Source organism: Euprymna scolopes, chromosome 8 (assembly GCF_053919585.1).
Source record: "Euprymna scolopes isolate OS-2025 chromosome 8, ASM5391958v1, whole genome shotgun sequence".
Lineage (NCBI taxonomy): Eukaryota > Metazoa > Mollusca > Cephalopoda > Sepiida > Sepiolidae > Euprymna > Euprymna scolopes.
In genome coordinates, this window is record NC_136489.1 from 109,882,300 (window position 1) to 109,904,712 (window position 22,413).

The window sequence follows — 22,413 nt, forward strand, 5'->3', positions numbered from 1 at the left end:
TAGCCGCACTGATGAGCTGCGAAACATTACTATGTGCTGATATGTGTATGTATATATATATATATATATATATATATATATATATCAATTACATGTACCGTTATATTCGTCATTTTTGTTTTGACAAGTATAATTTCTTAGCAGATTCGTTTTAAGTCTGGTTAGAAGATTGTTCATTTCGGATATCAATTTCTATACTGCTTTGATTTTACCGACTTTTCGAAACTTTATGTCCTTGATATGCATTATCGTTATTCAAGTTTTTTTTTTCGGTTTGCTATACTTTTTGGAGTCATTGTGAAGAGTATAAGTGTGATTGAAAATCATTGATTCTAAATATGTGCGCTAATGACAATAGCCAAAAGATTACTATCTATACGATTAATACAAAATAAGCGTTCGAACTGACTTCCAATCTCACTCTATGCTAGTAATCACAGTGTTACTTACTGTTTTACTCTTTCTGTCGTAAATGTGCGCGGTTAAAAATATAAGCCATCGTTATCGAATGGTACACGTATTTTAAAAACATTAAGTTTGTTAAGTAAAGAAAGAAAAATGGTAATATATTGGATCATTTTATGGATGGTTGTAATTATTATAGTCGGAAAAAATAATTTATTGTGAAAATACATCTGATAGCAATTCTTGGGTCTTAACGTATTGCTAGCATGAAAAATAGAAAATATTTAATTAGGCACACATACGCACTTATGTAATAAGAACGCACCAAAAATATATATTCATATACAAGGTGAATCGAAAAAAGTGTCGCCTAAAAAATATACCCACAGTATATTTTTAAAGTTTTATTGAAAACAAAATCACTTCAGGTTACATGAATATGTAGTAGAGCTGACAACTCTTCACTGTAGCCGCCTTCAGCCTCAATCACCGCTTTGATACAGATCGGGAACAGGAAGCATACCTTTCTACAAGCGGCGGTGGGAGCTCGGCATATACCTGGCAGATAGTGGCGATCAGGCTGGCTTTGGTGTTTGGAAGATCAAGTTACTATTGTTATCCACGTATGACCAGACGAGATAGTCCAGCGGAACGGTGATAGTGAAGATTTATTTGGACTTGGAGACCCGGGTTGAGCCTTGCTGCTACACCCGCAATTTGTCAGCGGACTACTGATTCCACCAAAGAATCACCACACTCTTCAGCACATTCAGGTAAACTTTTATGTTGACTTTCAAACCGACTTCGAGGATATGAGGTGGCATGATGTGGAATGATGTGGTTCTCACTTAAAACCACAGCAAAGACTATAACCGTGATCAGAAACTTTGTTTACATCACGTTGAGCACGTCCCTGTTATCTGTGGAATTCCAGCGATGCATTTTGAGGGTGATGGCAATGGCCCTGTTGTTATAACTTGATCGGTATACAGCATGATTTCGTTCGTTTAATATAGTTTCACTTTAAGACATGATGGAAGGCTACTATCGCTCTTGGGATGTATACCTATCGTGCTAACTAGTAGATAGTTTGTAACAACAAAAAAACAGTTTTCATCAAGCAGAAATGGAATCATATCGTCTTGTTTAGGGAGACAATTTTACGTTCCAAACCTTACTTATATAAAGTTAAGTTATTTGTCGCCCTGATATTAATATTAAAGGCACACCTTTCTATGTAAAAACTGAAGACAAGGTCCTTATATACTTAGTTTGAAATATGCCAGCCATTATGAAAAAATAATACCTAATTTGCACATTCCTTTGAAATCAAATTGTTATTAACTCACTGTTTGTTTTATTTCCTTTTTCTTAGTATGAAGCAAAAGTTTCCAATCATTATTATGCGCAGATTTATTCGTGCATATTTTCTACATTGTGCATAATTCCAAAGCATTTGCGAGCGTATTTACAGTAAATCTATAACTCGCGTATCTACCGAACTAGTCTGTCAATATTTTATCTGAAGATTTGAAACTTGAATTATCAAGGTATTCAGGACAACGGACTAAAATCGATTCGGATTTTTGCTATAAAATTAAAAATATATATAAATGCGTCAAATAGAAAAAAATCAACATAGAAAACATAAAATATAGGTTTCATTGTGTTAATTCGTTTTTATATGCATTTGTCCTTGTCCCAAATGTAGTCTAAATTTGCAATTCTAGTTGATGGCATCTAAGTTATATATTTTTCACACATTTTAATCACCTTAATAATATAGTGGGTAAAATATAATAACTTGCAAATATTAGATAATGAAAATAAATATTAAATCTGTGATAATATGACTATCATATTAAAACACATTTATCGAACAGACAGTCCTAGGAAACCTGCTAATATATATATATATATATATATATATATATATATATATATATATGCATGTACTGTTTTAAAAATATAATTATCCACTGACACGTGTTCCGTCCTCTACGACTCAAGGTAATGAGTCCAAACTCTTAACCCACTCGTCCATATCGCACGACTGTTTGGATATATCGCGATTTATGTGTGTGTGTGTGTGTGGCTGTATGTATGTGTGTGTGTGCGCGCGTGTAGATCTATCTATTTTCTATTTGCCTTTATTTTATTTTCTCTTTCTCTGTCTTCACGTGTGTGGCAAAAAGTGAGATGGATCGACATAGGAAAATAGAGACGTACAATGTGCGAAAGTGATAATATATTCATTTTTTTTAAATTCCATCAATCATTTCGGTTATTTAACCTCGACGTTAAGTCTTTTCTAAAATATATTAATCTATTTTACTGAAGACAATGCTTTGGTAAACTAATATCCGGTGGCATATTAATTGAAGTGTGGCAAAACATCTTTTAGTCTCTTAACTTTTTCTCTTAGATAATGCAATTGAATTATGTTATTCATCTCCTCAAAGCCTTTGTAACCTGATATTTTTAACTGCAATTATTATCTCAGAGTTCCAGCAGTAACATATCAACATAGCACACACATCATCATCACTCCCAGACACACACACACATAATATATATATATATATATATATATATGTGTGTGTGTGTGTGTGTGTGTGTGTATGTATGTGTGTGTGCGTGTGTGTATACACATATACATACGTGTATATATACATACATATAATTTATACAAAAGTCTTTCTGTTTATATGTCTCTTTGTATATATGTTTGTCTCTGTTTAGAAAACTGCACCTAATCTAAACCACAGAGCGGCGAGAGGGTGGTGGTAAAAGATGCACTTTATGTTGATTTTACTATTATTGGAATTTAGTCGACATATAGCTGCTACGGGATCAAAATTAGAAAGTAAAAATGAAATTTGGCAGCCCTAAGTCGACTTACATGACGGTTGTACGCATGTACAAATACACGATACGTGAAAATCTGTTTAGTTTTTACTATTTCTCATACATTAATGTGTTTTAGCCGGTAAAAGTAGCTGCTACGGGATCAAAATTTGCAAGCATATGTCGATACAGAGTATTTTGTGACATCCGCGTAAATGTGTACATTTATACGTTAAAGTTGCTTCTTTTTTTAGCTATTTCTTGCACATTGATAATTTCAAGTCATTTTTTTATTTACATTTTAGACTACTATTAGTAGAACATACAAAAACTGATCTACAACAGAGAATTTCTCTAAAAAATAATTCATACAAAATCTTCATAAATTAAATTATATTCAAGCTCATTTTTCAATCGGGATATGCGGGGCGGCCTCCTAATTTTATATACAAATATATTCTGATTGTGGATATGTGTGTCGTTTTGCCTGTTTTTTTTGTTTTTTTTTTAGTTGCACTTTTTAATATATATATATATATATATATATATATATATATATATATATATATATGTTGAGCTTTCTGTTTAATATTATAATCGTTTTGTATTCATGGAGATGGGGCATTATGCAGGGTGACAGATATTCACGTACTATTTCAGTCCCCCAAATAATTTATTTTTAAACTCTAACCGTTGATTGAGTGAGATTGTTTGTAATTCTCTTGCACTTGGTTGGTCGAGTATATTCGACGAGCAGTTTTTGAAATTCTTTATAATGGGGTAACTTGCTTCTATAATTACTGCAATAATAAATATTTTCTTCAGTTTCATGTTTTCTTTTTTTATATCGCACATAAGCCTTGGAATTTTGTTATCTTCTTTCTCTCACAGCTCTCTTAATTTCAGTAGTGTTATGGGCACGTACACTAACGTGTGTTGCTACTTTCTCACTCCCTTATTGTAAATTCGATGAAGTTGTAAAAAACACTATCTTCGACTGAGTGATCTGTTTGCATATTTGATATTATATATCAACAATAGCATACTTATTTACAGGCAAGTATTCAAGCAAAGTTCTTTTACAGGGCTACCCAAAAAAGAAACAGAGGACATTCAATTGTTTTTTTTTTTGAGTATTTTACAGTCAACGGAGAAAAAAAAAAAAGTAAAAGACCCTAGTATTTTGATGTGATGCTTTGAATATAATAAACTAGTTATGACTAAATTTCATTTAATTTGGATAAACCACTAAAAAACGGGGCCTAATTAGAGTTGGGGCCCGTTTTTTTGGGTCCCCCTGCATTATACACACACACACACACATATATATATATATATATATATATATATATATATATATATATACTTTTTTGCATAGGAGGCATCACTTATCAAGGCCCTGAGGCCACTCGAGGATAAGGATTAATGAGATTTTCACATGCGTGCAGTTCTAAGAAAGAAGCATTGTTCATGGAATGTACGTTTAGATTATGGCACAGATAAAGAGTGGGGTAAATTATTGATAGTGTTTTCAGCTAGACGTGTTTTTCGTGAAAGTTTTCCAAGGGGGGCATAGATTGGAGATCAACTGTTCGCTTTCCATGAAAATAAGGCTAAAGCAGATACAGACTCGCAACGGCTCTTCCGTGGGAAAGAGGTTGCAGGGAAGAGAAAAGGACACCGGCCTCTAAGCTACAGAGGCGGTTTTGAATTCTATTAAGATAGGATAAAATATTTCTTGTAGCTCCTGCCCAGATGCGAAAACGGCACTCCATTCTTGAACGTACCTGGCTTTTTTATAGGTACAGAATTTCATCGGAAGTGAGATATCTGCTGAAGCAATAGAAGGATCCCACTATTTATATCAGCAACCCTGCCAATGGATTTAATGTACGTGTTCCATTTCATATCAGGGGTAAATGTCAAGCCCATAAGCTTATGTCCACAAGATGAGAGACATTCATTTCAATTGGTGCCAGATAGGGATAGTAAAGTTAACGATGCAAAGATAGAAACTTGGTTTTAGATGCATTAAAAGTAACTAGCCACTTATTTCCCCATTGTACCACGTGCTCAAGAGCAGAGAAGAGAGAATAAAAAAGAACTTGACCATATATATATATATATATATATATATATATATATATAAAGTAGTAGCATTCGTGTGTGTTTGTGTTTGTGTGTGCAACTCCCAATGTCCAAAGAAATATAAAGGCCAAATGTGTGTACACCTCTCCTGGTCAAAAAATATTAATGTCCTATGATAGGATACCTATGTCAAAGGAGGCATTATATTGTATACGGACTTTCAATATATAGCATTCTTCAAACCACATTTACATTATTGAGTTACGGTCATTAACATATCACATTAAAGTAAATCTATTTAAATAATAACCTCGATGACATTACTTATTCGACATAATAGCTTTGTTTAAACTGTACTAATTTAAAAACTATTATTTAGTTTATTTAAATTCCAAGTTATATTTGATTTAACTGATTTTATCTGAAATCTGAAACCGTTTTATTTTAAACCAAAAACCAGAAAACCAAAAGGGGAAATAATCGTGATTCTTTAATTGAAACGGAGCACGTTATTAAATATTTGTTTTTATTTTGAAATATAATTCTAAGCTGAATTATTATTTTTATTTTTAATTCGGAGGAGTTTTTTTCGCCTTTTCTTAATTTTTAAGTAACCTTTTTTTTATTTGTTAGAGAAAAATAATTGAAATTAATGCCCTCATTTACTTGCATCCTAACGAGGGCAGAGTTAGTCAGAGACACATCTGAACAAATCCATCATCCTCTGCTTTTTTGTTTATAAAATTTAATCGGTGTTGCCCAGGATTTATTATAATAACTATACAACAGCAAGTGGGTTTAATTGCCTGCGAAACAGAATTTCTTTATAATTTATTTAATATCTTAAATTAAAAATTTTCAATTTTTACGACGTGACCCAGCGTCCTTTAACCCCGAGAAAAAAATGGTCAAGTTTCTTTCCAACGCCTCACAAACCTTGAAAATTACAACTTTTCATGGTTTTCGATCGTGTTGAAAACGAATATCACATTTAAATATGGGGCAGATAAGTAGTTTTCATAATATGAAAAATTACTTTTTCAAAAAGTGGGGATCACTTTCCTACATAAATTTAACGTAAAATGGGCACTCACTTTCTAACCACTTAATAATTTCTTCATATCATAAGACTAATTTAACTGTGATATTATTTTTCAGGGCCACCGTAAACCAGCACTGTTTTTTTACTAAGATATTCGTTTATGTTTTCATAATTTAGAACATAAATAATGCTGTCAGTAAGCTTACACGAGCGGTTTACAATTATATATATATTTTTGAGGTGGGTATTCAATTATAGAATTTGTATAGTTTTTACCAGGTGCTCCTGTACTGTACTTAATCGCCTCCTAATGTAAACATATTTTTTTTGTGAAAGGTTAAACTGCAGAGGCACCTGTTAACAACTATACAAGTTCTATAATGAAAAAATAACAAAACACAAAAGTATGATTTCGTAAACTTACTAACAGCATACTTAGTGTCCTAAATTATGAGATAAAAAAAATGAACGCATCTCTTAGTAAAAAAGAAACAGCGCCAATTTTCGGGAGTGCTGAAAACGAATATCACAGTTAAATTTGTTTTATGATGTGAAAAATTTACTAGGTGACCAAAAAGTGGGTGCTCATTTTACGTTAAATTTATATAGGAAAGTGAAAAATGTAATTTATTCTTATCATGAAAACTACTTATCTGTCCCAGATTCAAACGTAATGTTCGTTTTCAGCACCACGGAAAACCAGTAGAAGTCATCATTTTAAAGTTTTGGGGGAGTTGGAAAGAAACTTGACATTGACTTAAAAATTTAACACTTGGTTTTTAGTGGCCTAATACGTTTAAGCAGTCTTTATAAATAATATGAATGCAGAAATTTTGAAAAAAATTAACATTTTAGCGTGGGGGATAACTTTTCTATATAAATTTAACGTAAAATGAGCACCCGCTTTTTGGCCAAAAAGCGTTCAACCAGACATGTAATCTCTAGCATTTTTTGAAGTTTGGCGATCGAGGGTGAGGACAAAACATGACAAATACAAAAACTTTTAGTTTTTTGTGGTGGGGGGCAGGAATTACATTTGAAACATGAAATAACGATAAATTTAATTATTTTTTATGAAACCATTCTGTACTTTACCTAACAATTTTGTAAACAGAACTAACACCAAAATATGACAAATTCAATTTTTAGGGCGGGGGGTTACATTAGAAATATAAAATGACGAAAAATGTAATTTAATTGTTTTGGAATTCATTTTTGGGAGATTATTTTTTTCTTTGTTTTTGCAATCGCACTGGCATTCTCTGCTATTTGTCTTGAAACAAAAGTTGTAATGATTTATTTTTAATTATCTTTTCTTTACAGGGAGAGGGTGTTTCCAGTGCTCAATATCCGGAGAATAGTTTCTTCTCTTTGTAGCCCTTCTTCTGAAATATCTGGTGGAGAAGGTATCACGTACTACTTTTTGGGGGATATTACATTTACATGTTTTCATCCGTTCTTTTATTTTTGTTTTTGGGGCGTCCACGTTGTCCATGATGAAAATGATTAGTATACAGGTGTGTTTCAAACAGAACTTCATGACAACCCAGACAACGCTGGGTACCCATGCTAGTATACATATATATATGTCTGTGTGTGTGCGTGTGCGTGGGTGTGTGTTTGTGTGTGTACGCGTGTGTGTGTGTTTAGTGGTATGAGTTATATTATGAAAGATAATCTACACAAATGTTTATGTATCATTCCTGAAACAGTCGTCGTCTGAAAATAAATAAGTAATACGAAAGTGCAATAACACGCGTATATGTTAATACGTGTTGTAAAAATAAGTATACAAAAAGTGGTAAAATATGTTGCATATATATAAAATATATAGGCAACATATTTTACTACTTTATATTCGTCCAATACATAATATCATTAAGTATTTATATAGGCTCATATATGTTATGATATCACAACATACTCGTCATCTTCCAATTTCGTATTAGTTTTCAGTCATTTACTTTCCAATCTAAGGTATTCGTTTCTAAAGATTTCCGTCCAATAAATAAATCGCGCAACACGAGGTTCATTTCTATATCATTACGTCTCATTAAATTTCAAAGCGGCATAGTGCGGGCATACAAAATAAGAGTCCCATTTGCTTTTTCCGTTTTTGGTTTCTGACAAATATTACCACCGTCATTTGTCCTGTTTTCTCATGCGGTCTAATTCGTACATAGCATACTTATGTAAGCATTCTCCCTTCGTCTTAATCATCATCCATCACTTGTAAAGATGTGTATGTGATTTCCATTATCTATTCCCCATGGAAGCTCGGCTGTAACTTTCACACGATGCGAATACACTGCCACTGATATCTCGTAGCAAACCGAGGAAAACAACTCACATCGTGAATGCTATGATTTGATTCAGTTGAGAGTCGAAATTAAGGGCAAATAACGATGCGAATAAAATGTGAACGAAATGTTTTTTTTTTTTTTTTGTAAAATGCCACACACAGAAAGTGTTTTCTGAAAAGTGCTTGCATAGCAATATATATATATATATATATATATATATATATATATATATATATATATATATATATTGTAATATGGTTTAACTAGTGAAAAGTTTGAATATTAAAAAAAAATCAATTTTAAATGAGATATATTTTAAACTACCGGCTGCACCGCGTCGGCACACACAACGCCGAGTCGGTCCTTGATATAATCTTAAAGTATATCCGATGGTAAGGCCCTAGCTTGCGGGCTTTGGGGAGTGTGGAGCCACCTTTTAATTGCCATTACTCTCAGGTTCACTCTGACCCGGACTGGTAGTACCTGATAGGGTCCCAACTATGAATTGAATAGAAACCAACTTTTAAAAAATATATACTCTATAAAAAAAATTGCTTTTCAAAATCACTGGATTCGCCATTAAATAACCTGAAAAGGTTTGATATGCCGTAAAACAACAACAACCAACAACGCGGAGTAAAACACAAAAGCGAGTACGCTCCAAATCAAGTACACTCAACATTGTTTCACCACCAACGCTTAGCTTGTGAACTCGAAGTATGGAAAATTCCCATATACACAAAACAAAATCAGTGAAAAAACAAAAATAACATAACTAGGTGTAAGGATAATGAGTAAACATTGGATGAAATGATGGTTAAAATTATTACGAACTTGACAGGATTCGAACCTGGAATTTTCTGATCCTTAGTCAGAAGCGTTATCCATTGCGCCACAAATCCAGCCCATATGCCAAAAGATGTTACCGCCACTGCATAGAGACAGTGATAAATTCCGTTGACATGGCCAGGTAACTTTTTCGACAATTGCACGAAACGGCCCAAAAGCCCTTATTCCCGCATTTCTGTAGACTCGCCGTTGTTCGTTACGAACCATATAAGTATAAGGACAATCCAGGGAGCAACTTTTCAAGGCAAAAAAAGATTTTTCAATTCAGTGCATCCGTTCGAAAGTGTTATTGATATATATATATATATATATATATATATATATATATATATATATATATATATATATATATATATATGCACACATAAATAAATAAACATTTAGAATTTTATTAATCGTATAGATACAGGCTAATATCTGAGGCATAATTTAGAATCACAATAAAACGTACGTGTATATGAGTACGTTCTCTATGAATATACACTTTACATATACAATAACTCGCGCCGAAATCCGATGTTGTTCAAGATTTAATGCCTCTTCTTCTCCAAATTTTATTGACATTAATATCATTGAAATCCTCCAGTTTTTAATCAGTTCGATTTATTGCCTGCTTTAGAATAGGAGTCCAGTCAAATTGTACTGGCAAAAAGTTCACATAACTCTTTGTATAAACTTAGTCAAAATTACATTGTAATCTACACTGCACTGTAAATAATCTAGTATTGATTTCATAAAATTATGTGTAATCACTAAAAGTTTAAAATGCAAACGTCAAGTATCAAAAACATGCAATCCGAACGCACCCTGCCTTATCAAAAAATGACGGTTGATTTCATGAAATTATTTTACATGCATTTAAGTTAAACATACGCAACTCAAGTATCATTGTCCAATTACGCTTTAATAGAAACATGCCTAATAAAAGAATCTAAATTTGATTCTATACGTAAGACCATTCTGTTTGTGCAATGATAGAACTTCTCAAATGCACTTGTGATATTAGGTTGCATAAAGTTTCAATTTTTTTATGACTTTCAAACGACTTCTGACACAAAACCTACTTAAGAACACTTTAAGAAAAAATTAGTTATATCCGTGTAAATTTTCAAAAAGATGAGTTCAACCCTTTCCGAATCAATAGGAAATCATCCCTCGCTTTCTCTTTCTCTCGCACACACACACACATAAAGGTGCTTTTATATAATAGATAGCTTGACAGCTACAAACAAGATCTGCTTCAACAAAGTTTAATACATGAGTAAGAATGTAGTGGTGTGACAATAAACTCGTGACGAGTACACAGAAACGGGTGTGTTGTATTACCGAAAGAAACACGCAGCCAAAGAGTCAGACGATTTACAAGTAATAAAATACATACACAATTGTTGTATCTATTTGCTACAACTAATTATTTTGGCAAGGATAACCATATTTTCTAGACTTCGAAGAAAATATAATTAAAATATGTAGAAATGTATTTTGTTTAGATGTCAATCCACCGAAATTCTTGCGTTTGTAAAAGAGTGCTTCATGAATCAACATAGCGTGTTTATATTTTTATTCATACAAATATAAAAAGCTCTATATGTGCATACCTGTTTAAGTGAAAATTTGATCGGAGATCTTGCGTCTTCAGCTATTTTTTAATGTGAGATGATATGTAAATATTTCCAAAAGTAAGCTACGCCAAAACCCACATGAAGGATGAAATTCACTGACCAGGATTATAAAAAGCTAGTTCCACAGTCCTTAGGGGCATGGTCTCAGACTCACATGCAATGAACCCTGATAACAGTGAAAAATTTGAGTCTTTGAGTTTTTTATTATAAAACAATGACTACATATATATATACTTATATATATATATATATACTTATATATACTTATATATATATACTTATATATACTTATATATATATATATATGTATAGTAATTTACAAAATATATATGGCGATTAAGCTACACTGAATATTCCGCGTTTCATCCACTCTAGGACTCTTCAGGCTTATGCGCATAAGCCTGAAGAGTCCTAGAGTGGATGAAACGCATAATATTCAGTGTAGCTTAATCGCCATATATATTTTATAAATTACTAACTAGCTCTACCTACGTATTGAGCACTTTTGAAGTAAATACTTAAAGTTTACGCATAAATCTATACTTTCGTATATTAATTGTATGTGAGTAAATTAAGTAGTTATATATATATATATATATATATATTCCTATAAATTGACAAATCAACGTAAGTGCAGCATTATAAGAGATACTACACTTTTATCCCAGCCAGACGGCTAAGAACCGTTTTTCTATTTTTTTTCAGTCGCGTGCAAGCGACTCTATAAGTCACTCAGTCGGTCGGTCTGTCTGTAACACTTTTGTGCTTGGCCTTTTTGGTTAAGATCAAAGGTCTGTGTTTAATAGATGCTGTTCTTAGCTTTTGAAGCTTTTCTTGGCCTTTTGGCCAAGATCAAAGAGTCAATGAGGTAACGGCTCGCATCGATGAAAAGTGCTAGCTTGAACTCGACGAATCATATTTTGTAGAAAACATTGATCCGCCGCTGCCTAGGGAGAAAAGAATAGTTTTTCTAGCGATACTTGCAGTAGCGAGGATTATCATATGGATCACACGCCTCAAGCGAGTCCACGAAGGGATATCTGTTCCGGATCGGGATCTGATCATCTACTTTAAACATCTGCTTAAAGTATGCGTTTGGAAGAGGTTGCCTCGAGTGGCCTTTGACAAGAGGTGGGTGCATGACGCTAGCTTGTGCATCCGACGAGGCGCCAAGTTTGAATTCGTGTTACCACCGTAGGCATGGCACATGCGGTACTGGTTCCTACGGAGCCCATCCCGCTAAGTTAAACAAATAAAAAGTAAAGAGACTCTTGACTGGTGGTACAAATGAGATCCTGTCCTCCAATTTTTGTTTTTTGGCACTAGAGAACCTTCTGAAGCTACCCTACCACTACCCCCTATCTCTTTGTTTTATCTCCCCCTGGTCAACCCCTACTCGAAGGTCGCCGCCTACCCCCCCCGTCTTCCCCTTTTTTTGTTTTTGACAATTATTTATTTTTCCTCCCTACACCCGATAAGAATCCTTCCCAATCCCCACTAGGGATCTTCCCGCTGGTTTTCAGTGCCCCGGAAAACAGTACGTGATCTAACTTTCTAGTTTAGCTCAGGGAGGGACCTTACTAACAATGCACTAAGCAATTTTATTTTTTGGCATATTTTTCTAGATTCCCCACTCCCCAACACGAACTGTTTTTCTTCTAAAATTCAAGAACTTTTTATTTGCCAATGAATTGAACTTTTTTCACACACACACACACACACACAAACACACACATTTTAAGTTTAGGGGAAAAAAATTACACACACACAAACTAATTGTAAATATATTCTTTTTTTTGCAAAAACGCTGGGGTTTTCATTAGTTAGTTTAGAGTCCACATAGTGAATGAGGTATTGTTGCCAGTCAAGAGTGACGTCGCCAAAGACCCCATTTTCACTGTAGTAACAAAGACCCTGCAACACTCCCCACTCAGATCTTAAATGGCCTTGTGCCTAAATTTGTTTTGTAAATTTGAATTTTGCTTTTAATTTATTTTAATTTTACATTGAATTATTTTGATTGTAATTTTCATTTTCACGAAATAAACTAAATATAAAGATCAAAGTGTAGTATCTCTTCCGGCAGATACTGCAAGTAAAGACCATATGTGGGGGCAGCCCCACATATAAGACCTTGGTTAATGTAGGGGCAACCCTTCATACCAATTGTCATTATCCACCTCCCCTACTCCTGGGGGAGTTGGCCCCATTTCCCCTTTCACACCTCACATTAAAAATCGGCCTTGTGCCTAATTTGTACGTTGGGGGGGGCAAATAAATACCCTTGTCTTGCCCTTTTGGCCAAGATCAAAGTGTAGTATCTGTTCTTACTACATGCTGTACTTATTGTGATATAAAGTGAGGGGTCACTTTTCTGTAATTATTTAATGTGAAATAATCACCTGCTTTACAAACAGTCAGTCTCAAAGCAATTCAAGTCATTCTCAAGATCATTCAAGTTGTTTTTGAAGGATTCCAATTATTTTCAAGCATTCAAGTCATTCTTAAGGTTATTCAATTCATCTTAAAGTTCATTAAAGTCATTCTAACTCATTTACTTTTTATTTATTTAAGACATTTCAGCCCATTTTTCGGTCATTTTAGTTTATCTTTAAGAATTTCATGTCAATCCTACATTCACGCATCCATACATTACGCGAGAGCACGGGGCTAATGGCAATTATTAAAACAAAAAACAACTTTATTATATATAGCTCGTAGAATTGCATTCACTAGCAAAAGATCTCACTAATTTGCATATTCTTTTAAAATTTAATTTTAATTAATTACTTATTTTTTTCGATTTTCTGATGAGATATTATGATTAGTTACCTATTACGTGTAATTATATTAATGCAGAAATTCTACTTCATTTATACTTACGTAATATCTGCGTAAAAGGGTTTCAGTAAACACAAAACCCTTTCTGTATATAGTTCTGTATACGGATATATTTTGGTTTTAAAAAATGGCTACCAAACTCCTTCAAGTGTGTTTATTCTATACACATGAAACTTTATATATAAGGTATTGGAACGGATACAAAACTTTATATTTGGGTTTTAGCCAGGGAAAATCGGAACACAAAATGTGAAAATAAAAAAAAATGAAATTTGCCTGGTGAAGGTCGAAGTCCGGCATTACGAAATGCAGGCATAACGTAGCAGTTGTTAATTCATGTTTTGATTTTTAGCCTTGCAGCTAACATGTCTTCATAGCTCAATCTTTAACGGCAGAAGAAAAATAAATCGTAAATTAACTGGTTTCCTTTTGATTCTCAGGTGTGGCGCACACATCATTTTTTAAAAACTTCTCAATCATTACCATATATCGGGTCCAATATAATATAATAATGAATACGAAATATGCATTAATAAAAATATCATTTAAACGTATGTTACGACCAATTGACCAATCGACCTTAGTGTTGGGACTTTCTTACTCTTTCCTTACCTCTCATTATCCATCTCATACTCCCCCGCCTTCCTTGAATCTCTTTTGCCTTTCAAAATCTGGTGTTCAATCAAGATGATGAACACGTGATCTAAAGCATTTCCTACGTTTCTGCGGCATTTTTCCAAGTTTAAAGCAGAATTTGATTGCACACCATTCTTCTTCATGTCCTTACGTCTAGATTACACTTTTGAAATTCACTAGCTGCGAAAATCAAGCTTTAGTAGAGTGTATTCCTATCTTTGCTGTAGCTGTTTATTTAGAAAGGAAGTCATAAAAAATTATCAGTCGTCTGATAAGATATATAGCAAAAGCATATTGAATTTCCAAGAGTCTACGGCTAATTTAAATGTCTGTACAAAATGTATAGTTACTTGTATATATATATATATATATATATATATATATATATATATATATATATATATATATATATTAAAAATGTTTTAAGATAGTCAAAATGAATTGTAACCCACCTCTTAAAAAGGCCATTTACATGTGTTTAAATGAAATACTTACAAAAAAATCTATCACGCTGAAGAAATTACAAACAATTCAACAGGTCGGACATCACAACGTGTTATTTGGACTTTAAATAAAACTACTAGGTGCGGCTAAGTTTTTTAAAAATAAAATAGGAATAAAATATACGGATTTTAATTCTCACTAAAAATATGTTACACAATTGTTACAAGAAATTTCTTGTATTTTTTCTATCACATTTGCTATCAGGCATTTGATTTATCACTTTTCGACGCATCCCTGTGCCATATAAACACACACACACAAACACACACACGGACACACACACGGACAGACACACATACGTATAGGCTAAGTAAAAAATGCATAATACGGGCTACATAAAACTTTATTATAGCATTATAATAGGAAACGTAAAAGAGAGAAATATCAAAAGAGAAACTTCTTTACGTCATAGCATTTAAAAGCTAAATGCTCACTAGAATAGGAGAATTGCAAGATTTATTGAGAAATGACAATATAGATTAAAAACTTTCTTTATAAGATGTAAATTGAAAATAAAATTCAAGTAATAAAAAAATTAAGAAAAAATTAAAAACATGTATAACGTATAAAGTACAAGGTAGTGTCTTTTGAAATAACGAAAAAAAATGAAATATATATAAATTATAAATAATATGACTACATGTATATCTTTAGCGCACGAATTATAAATTAGTTAGGTTGTGTGCTACGTCATAAACTATTGTTAAAATTGTAATGTGAAATAAGTATGTTATACGTTTATAAGCAAAATAACAACGCATTATTTAAAAAAATAACAACATTTATTCCTTTTAAATCTATATTTCTTCGTTATACCTCTTTCTCAGAACATTTTTAAAGGAAATAATTTAGTGGAAAATGGGGTTACTGTGTAAATCTTCGAGCGGGATATGTTCTTAAACATAATACAAATAGAAATATGATTTTGTATGTTGAGAATACTTGCTTCTAAAGAACATATCTTAAGAATTGTTATTTCCACAACATTTCGGTCGATCTAATCTGCGTCCTTTTTAAGTGCATCTTGTCGAACTCTGGAAGTTTTTCTGTAAGACTCGGGAATGTGGAGGAAATTTCGAACGGATGTCTTTATTTTTTAAACGAGAGGAATCACGCTCTCGCCCGTCAGCCATGGTTGGATAGAGATCTTAAGTATTTAGCAACCGTATTATCGGTTTCCCCACACTGACAATTGAACCTTCAACCTTCAGGAGAATACCACTTTCACAATTGATTTTGTCAAGTACTTTAATCACTGTGCTACGGATTGTTGCCAAATTCGACAGAAACATTCCTGAGTTCGACAACATACACCTAAAGAAGTTCGGAAATTACATCGATGGAAACGTTGTGGAAACGACACTCAAGAAGAGAACAGTAGTCCGATGAATCCAAATAATATGAATAACCAAGCCTCATCTCAAACATTTTGGAATGTAATATTTTAAGGAAAGGATAAAATCTATTTTCATATCGCAGTAAGTAGACATTTTCAAATGCACATATGATGTTACTTTATTTTCTTAAAAAATTCATTCACACTAATAATTAAATATGGACGGAACACCGATAACTTCATCAATGTTTTTCAACGCACTTTTGTCAACGCAGCCCAAGTGTATCCTGTTTACGATGACAAGATACGACATAGACTCAACATCAAGCGAATTAGATTGAATAGTTCAAAGACATAGATACAGAAGTAAAAAAAAAAAATTAAATTCACAAATCCTTATGCACTGTCATTGCTTTCCAAAGTAAAAAAGGCTTAAGTAGTAGCTAGATAGGAAAAGCAAGTCAATAGTTAAAAGGTCATATAAATTATTCATGTATAGATGTAAGGAGTTTTTTCTCAATATGTAGTGGAGAGGGGGTGTTAGATGGAGCAGTTTCATTGGTTTCGTCGTCATCTAACAACAGAACTGAGCGTCACGGCTATTCGGAAAAAAAAATCACTTTCTATCACAAGCCACAACCCGGGATGTTATTCTTGCGTAAAGGAAGGGAAGATGACTCTTTAGAGCAGCAGTGTTTTTCTGTTTGTCAGGCACCAATTTATCACGTTTTTTGTCTTTCTAATCTCTGTTCAGTGGTTAGGAATTCGTCGAATACGTTATATCTAATTCAGAACAAGTTTTAGAAGAGTTGTGTATGAATTGGTTTCGACTAAGACTCTTAATAAAGCGTTGTCAACATCCGATGGCCGACTATCACGCTTATCATATTCAAGGCTCCCCTCACCGCCACAGAAATATCTAATACAACCATTGTGCTGTGTATGTAATATTAGTTCCTGGGCCAAACGCTTTTTTGATATCGCGAGCTGTTTCAGCAACTTTTTGGTCTAGTTGAAATTGAAATATGAAAATTGTGTGAATTTGATGTCATTTTTAAGATTAAACGTTCTAAAAAGAGAAGATGTTTTTAAAACGATTGTAATTTACACGATTAGATGAAGGGAACACGCACTTTACAATGATATATGAAGTAAAAGCATGATAACGAAAATATATTTGTAAATACATCGTTTGAAATTCTAAGTAATCATTCCGCAAGTACTTATATATATTACCAGTTCCGCTCGGCTTTTCTCGGGCCCTATGTACTGTTCATAACTTTATATGCATATGTATATATTAAGAAGTGTGAATATGTACGGTAATGCCTTTCTATATAATAGGCTTCCTTAACTACAATAGAGAAAAGTTTTTAGACACCGCAGACGTCAAATTTATTAAAAACTTTGACCCCAATTTTGACTGCTTAACATGTACTGTTTTGGGCTCAAATAAAATGAAAAGGTTTGATCAATGTCCATGTAACCTACATCTAAAATCTCAAGAAGTTTTGACCCAAAATTGGCGGAGGTGTTTGGTAGAGTCTGCAAAGGTTTACTCTTTAAACTTTGACCTCTTGCCAGCTAAATTTTCGCCCAGAAACTGAGTGAAAAGCTGCCTTCATGTCTGAATAATGTTTATGTAAAATTTTAAATGTTTAGACCCAAAATTGGCTGAATAGTTTACTAGAGACCGCAAAGGTAAAATCATTTCAACGTTTACCCCTTTGAAGCCAAATTGTCAGCAAAAAATCACGATTAAAAAGCTTTTCCTATGTCTGAATACACTTTATATAAAATTTCAACTGCTTAGACCAAAAACTGGCTGAGTATTTTGATAGAGACCGCAAAGGTCATTTTTTATAACTTTGACCCCAATTTTGACCTCTTAACATTTACTGTTTTGGACTCAAGTAAACTAATTTAGTTAGATCCATTTCCAAGTAACCTATATTTCAAATTTCAAGTGTTTGAGCAAAAACTGGCGAAGGGGTTTGGAAGAGTTCTCAAAGGTCAAATTGCTGAACTTTGTCCGCTTAACAGCAAAATTTCTAACCGAAAACCGATTAAAAAGATGTTCCCAAATTTTAATACACCTTATGTCAAATCTTGAGTCTATAGACCGAAAATGTACAGTGTTATTTGGTAGGGAACTGTACACAGACAGACAGACGTGAAAGACATATAAATATCTGTACAACTGTGTTATTTGCATCGAAGTCACGTATTGTTTTTTTTTTAGACTCATGTAGTCTTCAATTTTCAAACTCATACCCCACTAGAATAATGAGGTTTTGCTTATGTTTTTAAACGAAGTTTCAGTTCTAACACCTTAGAATAGATTTTGCATAGATCGGGCGCCTAGGTCAAACAACATATGCCATCTATGTTTCGGTATGAGAGTTCGTCACCATCTGATACTTTGAATGAGCTTTACCGTTCGCCTCTTTGCAAGAGCCTTATAAATAACCGTGTTTCTGCCTTCAAATTTAGGGTCGACTTGTCCTCTATTCTAAGCAAGTCGCACGCGCCTAATCATTTTAAAATTCTAGAAACCATCTATATTAAGTTATTGAGGTTTTCTAATTTCCAGAAAAAATATATTTTAGGATTTTATCTTGTTTCCATTTTATTCTTTGTGCGTTGTCTCCTCCGCCATATTTTCTTTGTTTTTATCATCGTTTTGTCATCGTTTTGTCATCGTTTTCGCTTATCCTCGATTTCGGTCTCTTAAATGAGGTTCGAAGATGCTTTGCTTGCTTTATGTTTTTTCTTGAGATGTCTTTGTGTTAAATAAATTTGGTCTGTCTACAGCCATTATATATATATATGTATATGTATATATATATATATATATGTATATGTATATATATATATATGTGCGTGTGTGTATGTGTGTATGTGGGGTATATGTGTATTCATATATATGTATATATGTTAATGTGTATGTGTGTTTGTTTAATCATCAGAATATGCCTAGATTAAGAAAAAAGTTAGTGTACACTTGCAAATGTAGTTTTATACTTGAGAAATATCATTTTGACATATAAAATATTATTAGGAGGAGCAATTTATAGACGTTATTTAAGCCCAGGGAGTCTTACAGTTTTCCCAGAATACTAGATCTGAATCGATGTAATTAATCCGACAATAAAGTATCCAAGATGGACAATCGATATAATTCTACAATGTACTGCTAGGTCTGGGCTTATTGTTTTAAGAATTGTAATATGCATGAGAGTTATTTCGATTTAAGAAAACCAGTTGGTATTAATCCGTTGTAAGCCTGTTTAGGCCATCAGTTTCCAGAATTATGAAATTCATGGACAACTTATTGCATAATATTAAATTTAGTTGATTATTTTATGAAATTTGAGCATCCGTTAAATAACTTATTTAATAATAATCTAATAATAATATGATGATGAACTCATTAATGTAAAGTACGGCACAATCACGTTGACACACCGGTTCTCAGCAGATCACCAATGTTAAGCAACGTTGAGCATAACCAGTAACAGATGGGTGACCATTTGGATAGGCTAGGCGCTTTATGTACCTTCTGGAAAGGTTGGGCGTGGGACCAGTAGCCTCACACCGAAACTGAACTATTCGGTACAAACGCATCTAGAAAGTTTTAGATGGCCTATACCCCTCCAGGGTCTCAAGGCTATATGTTAATGGATAAAATCTAATCTTATGTTAATATGCATTCGACTGTCGGAAACCTGCAGTTCTTGTGTCTGGGTTTCTAGCAGTTTACTTATTTTTATGGTTTTAGAGTTCAAAATATTATCTCACAAAAGTAATTATAAGCCACTTACATTAAAAAAAATAAGAATTCATACAGACTCGCTAATACAAAATAAGAAGTGTTTTCACATTATAAGTTAAAAACTATTTGTTATATCCGAAAATATTCTATTAGCTTAAACAGCTTATTTTATGTACTTCTTTTCAATGGACATAAATTTGCTAGTTTTTGAAAATAAGGCATTGACATTTGAAAGCTGATAAGTATTGCATGTCTTACCATGATATTCATGTTTATTTGTTTGAATTTTTTTGTTTTCAAAATATATTGCGATAAGAATTTACCGTTAAACCGTGTTTATTTTAAGTCTTCTACCTATGGTTAATTTAATATATAATCTCTTTTATATCTTACAGGGGAATGATAACAAAATTCATATTATTTCTCATAGATTAAGTATGGTTTATATTTATAAGTAAGATATGATGTATTTATCTTGGATGGAGTTTCTCCTCGCAAGATGAATTGATAAGACTTTCGTCTTAATATATACTTTATTTGCCCCCTAAAAATTGAATTGTGTATTTATTTTTTAACCATAAAAGTAATGCCCTGAATACAATTGTCCCACTAGATATAATAAAAGAAAACCTATTAGGCAGAACACTATACATCATCTGTTGACCGCGACTATTATATGCCAATCATACAGATGGAAATCGCGTATGTTTACTTGTTAATCATTACTAGCAAATATATTTGATGCAATCTTTATAATTATTATCAAAATGAAGCAATCCGATGTTTTTACTGGTGGCAATAGTTTCAGGGATGCTTTCCCAGTCAATATTCATTCAAGAAAAACATAGGGTACTATTGGTAATAGACTACGTCAAGTTTCAAACGTTTTAAGTAAACGTGCTTTAGTGGGACAAACTTGATCCGTAGTTTTAAACACATAGATTGTTATAGACTTTCGTTAACAACTTGACCACCTTAAGGATTATAATAACTATATTTTCGCCGATAAACTAATACCCCCATCCTATTTAACCAACTATTTTGCTAAGGATTGTGAATCGATAAGCAGTATAATATATCGAGACATTACCGCAACTCGGAAGGGTGTCATTCTCTTGTCGATTAGCACAAACGGGATTATCGAGCGAATATTGATCAAACGTGCAATAAAAATGTACGGTTGTAGCGCACGTGCGATTGAGCTTGCGTCAAGATTTCCCCAAATCAATCGATGAGGCATGCATGTCGAGGAAGCTGACCATTGACAGGTACTGAATGTCAATGAAACCTCCGCTTCAATAGAATGATATGCAGCGTGCCTCACGTTCACTGTGACCCAGATCGACATGGTTAGTTGTTCCAGAGAAAACTTGACACACGAGAATATATACGCAAAATGTCTACGCTGTAGTAGGATAGATATATTGAAAAAGAAATCAGTATATATTAATAATTGTGCAATAAATATATTCACAGCTCTATAAACATGAGAAAGGTAGATCAATAGATTGACTGATAGATCCATAGGACGGTGGATTATTAGGTAAATAAATATATACGTTAATTGATAGAGCAGAATATAATATTTCTGCATTTAATAGATTCTGAACTAAGTATGAACTATGATTGATAGCGAGCAAGATGGATTTAAACATATGAAGTAATAGATACGTACATAGCTAGGGATTAATTTAAAAATCCGATGGATAGATAGATGAGAGAGATGTTTAGATACATACTGCGTGTATCGATTCGAACCGCCGGTTAGTAAGACCATGGCATTCCACATCTTATCTGGTGCACTGCAGCATCTGCTGTGGTAATAAAGTTCGAAGCTGGAATTGCTTCCCAGGGTGATAAGAATACCAAGGTTCGATAAGTTACCAGGTTTTCTCTGTCAGTTTTTCATACAAAGTTGCACAGAAAAAGCAAAGAAATACGGTGGGAGCAACTGCAACTGTAGGAAAAAGGATTTTAGTCCTTCACAATTCGCCTATTAGGATTCCCAGCCGGATTTCCTTTCTCTCAGAGTTTACGGTTTTTGCCTTTCCAAGCAGTGGAACTATAAGCACATGGCTGTTGACAATTTGAAAATATATAAGATTTTTTGCTAAAGTAACGAGCATTCTTAGTGTAGTAATAGTTGTATGAAAATAAAAGCGATA